A 6,000-nucleotide genomic window follows, 5' to 3' on the forward strand; every position below is an offset into this window, starting at 1 on the left:
CTTGAGTGTGGTCAGTCACATTCCTTCTGTCGCATGGCTGCTTTGCCTCTCCCACTGTATCCTGAAAATAAGAGCATAGCACCTGCTCTGATGTGACAGCCTGCGGTTACATGGACGGCCCCTGCCAGCACTGGCAGTGCCAGTTTGTGTCAGGGAGATGGTGAGTCATGTTTTGGTTGGAGGCAGGTCTGGGAATGGCCACTAGAAGCATGTTGTAGCCGTCGTGCTTAGCTGAATGAAACTACATCTTTGGGACAAGAGGGAACAGCAGGGATTTGGGGAAGAACTATATATGCATCTTACCCAATTATATTTTCACAAATTGTTTGAGTCTGTTTCCAAGTTCATAAAAAAAACAGTGCACTTAGTATCTTGATTTTTAATTGTGGATGCAAAGTGTAAGCATGTTGATGTTAGTTCTTGGCTGAGTTAAAACATTGCTCTAAAGACAATATGTCCGAGAGCTAATCTAGGCATAGACTGTTGCTGTAGCCTTCTCCTCTTAGATTTCCGCTCTTGTGTAATTACCCAGGAGAGAGAGATCCAACCAGGCTGTGAATCTGGCATGTAATCACTCACTGCTCCGTGGGTGCAGGTCTCCTTCTGGGCTGTTGATGATGTTTTAGAACTAGAGAGGGGTAGTGGCTGCACAACTTGTGGATTCATTGAATGATATTGAGTTACTTTAAAGTAGGCAGTTGAATTTCACTTCAAGAATCACTAAAAAGGGTTCTTTAAAAAAAAAAACGCTACTCTGTGCCATCATTGAGTAAAAAATTCTGAAAACTTAAATTTACTGTAGTTACCAATATCAGTACTGATACTGATTGTGTATTAGGATTTTTTTTCCTAATGTATATTAGGAACTTTCTTAAAAAAAATTTATTTACTTGACAGGTAGTTTTTTTCCCCCAATAATTATGTGTTAGGAATTTAAAAGAATATATTTATTTATTTATTTGACAAGTAGAGTGACAGAGAATCTGAACCTTCCATCCTCTGGTTCAATTCCCAAATGGCCACATGGCTGGGATTCATCAACCAAATTCCATTTGGTTTTCCACATGGGTGGCAGGTACTCAACTAACTGAATCTTGAGTCATTATCCATTGCTTCTCAGGCACATTAGCACTAAGTGTGATCAGAAATGGAGCATCTGGGTTTGAACCAGTGCTCTGACACAGGGCACTGGCATTGAATGTGTGGACATAACCTACTGTGCCTCAATGCCAGGCCCTGATTTTGTTGTTATTGCTGTTGTTGTTTTTAATGTCTGTGGAAGAAGTAGCTATTGTGTGGTGCAGCAGGTTAAGCTGCTGTTTGGGACATCTGCTTCCTATCTAGGCTCCTGCTGATGCATCTTGGGCAGCAGGAGATGACCTCTTAAATGCTTCAGCCTCTGCCACCCATGTGGAAGACCCACATGGAGTTCTGGACTCCTGGCTTCCACCTGCTCTGCACCTGCTATTGCAGGCATATGGGAAATGAACCCATAGATGGGGAAGTTTCTCTCCTTCTGAAACTCTTCCTTTGAGGTAGATGAAAATAAACAAACATTTCACCAGTGTCAATCAGGGATGGGCATTTGGCTGGGACATTGAGACACCTGTTAGGACTTCCTCATCCCATCCTGGCCTCCCTGGATTCAATTTTCTATTCTGATTCCTGACTGCAGGTTTTTGCAAATTCATACAGGGAAGCAGCAGGTCCTGGGCCAAGTATCTGAGTCCCTGCTACCTATGTGGGAGACACAGATGAAGCTCTTGAAAGCTCCTGGCTTTGGCCTAGCCCTACCTTGGCTGCCAATGCTGTTTGGGGAGTGAATCAGCAGATGGAAGGTTACTCTGTTTGTATCTCTCTTCTGTCTCTCTGTGACTCTTCCTTTTAAACAAACAAATGGTTAAGAAATACAAAAACTATACTCATTTAAAGTCACACATAAAGAACAATAGATTGCTTTGAAATGCATTATTTATGAAGAGACCCACACTGCCCGCTCTGAAATAAAACCTCAGATCATACTGGAGATCTTGTAGTTACAAGTGTTATTGATTATCTGCAAGCTTTGATGAGGCTGATCTGGCAGAAGTGAAGGCAAATCCAGAGAACAGAATGTACCCAGCTCTCCCGGGCTGCCTCCTACAGGAGCACCTCCTGGTAAGAAAGTGAAAAATGGACTATGGGACTCACTGTGTCCCCAGAATTTTACAGCTGCCCACTGTACCTTTCTAAACCTTTTTTTTCCAAGCTACTTTACACATTTCTTTGCATTCTTTATGTAAACAAATCACACATACTGAGATGCTTTTAATGTCTGTTTTTTTGGAGTATAATATGCACAATTAAGGTGCAACATCAAGGAACTGCCTAAGAATTAAACCAAATGTGCTCAGAAAATATGTTTGTTCTCTAGGCGCGTTTAAATTGGAATGGCTTGGGTCTGTGGGCCTAAATCTCTCCCTGAAATCTGGGACCATTTTATTTCTTTTAATGGTGCCTACACAGAAAATAGTGTAACTTCAGCCAGGGCTCTAGATGCAGAGTAACACAGTGTGTTACACATAGGCTCCTGTGCTGATAGAAAATGGTGCCAGAAAGGGTCGGCAGGCAGGAGGCAGGCAGCTCATGGGCAGCCTGTTTGGGAGAGCAGGTAGGTTGCCTGCATGAATATCAGGGAAAGGATTTTTGAGCTGTGGAGAGAGGGGTCACCTGGCTATTGTCGGCTGAGGCAATGACTTCGGGCCGAGGACACAGGGAGAATGCTCCTGGTGACCACCGTTGCAGGAAGTAGGTGAATACCCTGATCCTTTGTCTCCTGTGCTTCCAGATGACATCGTCAAACTCACACTTGTCACCTTTCTAGAAATATGAGTCCCACAGGAGGAGTGGGGCCAAGTCAAGGTGGGGGTGCTTAGAGGGAGATGGGATTGAGTAAAAAACCAAAGAAATGATGATACAGTCACATCTGTGATTTGAATTTGTTCAAAGTCTGTTCTACCTATGTCTAAAGAAAACCTGAGCTCCTTTGGTGTGAAGCAATGATGTTCTCAGTGAGAATTATGAGGAAACATTGGTTAATGTTGGAACTGTAGGCCTCGTGGGAAGAAGGCAGTTTCCCGTCTTTGTTCCTTGGGTGTCTCCTTGTGTGCATCTCCTTGGGAGAGGACAGAGCACTTGTGCCAGGGAGCCTGGGGAGGCATGTGGATTTCCTCTGTCGTGGAAACATGATCCAGCACAGAAACCAGTGCCTGTGCTTTGGTGTAGTGTGTATCACTTGTTAATCGTAGTTTGAGGATGTTGGTTACTAGTTCGGATTTGGAGAGTACAAGAAGAGGACTTCCCTGCTCAGTAACGTCAGGCTGGGGAGCACAGGGCAGCACAGGGAGGGCTGAGGAAAGACAGGCCGGAGTCTGCCCTCACCCAGGTCTCCCATCCTCTGCCCATGGTTTCAGAGCTTCTGGCACCACTATTCTGAAGACTTTTGGTCTTTTTATGTCATTGCATCTCAAGAGCTTGGTTTTATGTTGGCACTCCCTGGTCATTGGATGGGATAGCGCAGGAGGTCTTGTGGCTTGGGTGGCAAGGGCTGGGTGCTGCCATGGCTAATTATCTGCACTTTTGGCACTTGCAATGGGGCAGGGATCCTACAGAACACCTCCAAAGCCACATGCCCTGCTCACCTAGGGAGGGATCCCGCCCTCACAGCACGGGTCATGGAGCCACAGAGCCAAGCTCTGGGCCTGTGAAATCTGACTTCTAAGATATGCAATAGTATGACTTATTTCAGATTTTTTTAAAATTTGAAATAGAGAGAAGTGGGGTGGGGGGAGAGAGGGATTGATTGGTTGGTCCCATCTTCACCTTCTGACTCATCCCTTAGACAGTGAGAGCAGCCAGAGCTGGATGAGGCTGAAGCCAAGAGCTTGGCACTGAACTTCACGTGTGGGTGGCAGGGATCTAAACCAGAGTCATTGCTGCTGCTTCCTGGGGAGTTCATTAGCAGGAAGGTGGGGGCCGGAAGGAGAGCCCTGGGTGAAATTCGGGCCTTCCCCCAGGACATGTAGACATGCCAGGTGGCCTGGGAGGCATCTGGACCATAGCCTACCCTATGGTCCTTCCATGTTTAAATGCTTCTGGCCTGTCAGAACAAAATCATCAACTTGCGATGGTTACCTATTCAATGCCCATATTTTGGCCCATGTAGGATTATTCTAACCACCATTTAACAGGATGGCAATGCAGAGATGTTTTGTAATCCAAGCAGGGTGGCCATCCTCAGGCTTGCATCCAGTGGCCAGTATAGATGTTTAAAAAACTCACTGTTCTTTGCCTCCATATTATATTTTTAGGGTGACAGGAATCTGCTCCTTCTAAACACTGCCTTTGAGCATGTAGCAGGCCTGAGGCTCACATTATAGTGGACTGAGGTACAGGAAAGAGAAACTCTGCAAGGCCGTATGCCAGGGCATGGCTGGGTGCTGAGAACCACAAAGGCAAGCGAGGTGGGTTGTGTGGTCACAGTGGATCCTGTTGGCTCTAACAAGGGGGGAAATGTATGAGAGACCGAATGGCAAGGCCTTTGTGCATGGAGACAGTTGGTGTACAGGAATCTTCAGTCTGAGTGACAGGGGTTGAAGGCAGCTGACACTGGCAGGGGTCATGCAGTGATGTCAGCTGGGTCCTGCAGGGGCTGAGGGCACATCATGAGAGTCGAAGCAGATGTGGGACTTCTGAGACCAAGCCAGTGTAGATGCACTGGAAGCTGAGGGTCGCTTCCTTTCTTGCTTCAAAACCAATCAGTGGAGGGCTGGTTCCAGCCATGCACTATCTCCACAATCATAAGACTTGAGGATCTCAAATTCTGGAGGCTGGCCACCCTATGTTACTCCTGAGCAGTGGCTGTGGCTCTCCAGTGGAGACAATGCCTTATGTGGCAAGTGACCCCAGTGAACCAGTTGTTCTGACTGCCCCTGTCCTCCCATCCCCATTGTTTTAACAGACAGGGCACTGGAGAGTCTCCCACCACTGGATACCAGGTAGAGGGCAAGAGCAGGGAAGCATGCTGTTGCCTTGCTTCCTGACTTTCTGTCGTTTTTCCCAGTCTCCTCCAGGATGGTGGTCAAGGGAGGCCGTAGGGACAGGTGGATGGAGGAGAGAGAGCTGTTATGAACATTTGAGAAGTGAGCTAGTAGATGGAATATCTTTCTCTTTCTCTGTGTTATTTTGCCTTTCACATGATGCATCTTTTTTTTTAAAGATTTATTTACTTTAATTACAAAGTCAGATGTACAGAAAGGAAGAGAGACAGAAAGGAATATCTTCCGTCCGATGATTCACTCCCCAAGTGAGTGCAACGGCTGGTGCTGTGCTGATCCGAAGCCAGGAACCAGGAATCTCTTCCAGGTCTCCCACACGGGTGCAGGGTCCCAAAGCTTTGTGCCATCCTTGACTGCTTTCCCAGGCCACAAGCAGGGAGCTGGATGGGAAGTGGAGCTGCCGGGACTAGAACCAGCGCCCATATGGGATCCTGGTGAGTTCAAGGCGAGGACTTAAGCTGCTAGGCCACTGTGCCGGGCCCCAAATGATGCATCTTTTTTTAAAAAATCATATATTTGAAATGAGAGTTTTGCCTAAGTAAAAAAAGAAGTCCTGTATCTATAACAAATCAAATTTGTCTTAATTGATAAATTATTTGAATTACAAAATTGACACATAATTATAGATATTCCTAGCTTATAGTGTTTTCCACTGCTTTCCAAAGAAGTTATAACTAGCTGTGAAAAAGTGAAAAACACTTTTAAAAAATGATCCAGCATTTTCTACCTTTAAAACATTATATTTTTAATTTATTGATTTTAATAGGTAGAGAAGTAAAGCGACGGATAGAGAGGGTTTGGAGGACCTGGGAGCACAGGACTCTATCCTGGCCTCCTATTTGGGTACACAGGTCCAGCTGCTTGAACCACTGCTTCCTAGGGTCTGCACTGGCAGAGAAATGGA

Source organism: Ochotona princeps, chromosome 5, assembly GCF_030435755.1.
Source record: "Ochotona princeps isolate mOchPri1 chromosome 5, mOchPri1.hap1, whole genome shotgun sequence".
Lineage (NCBI taxonomy): Eukaryota > Metazoa > Chordata > Mammalia > Lagomorpha > Ochotonidae > Ochotona > Ochotona princeps.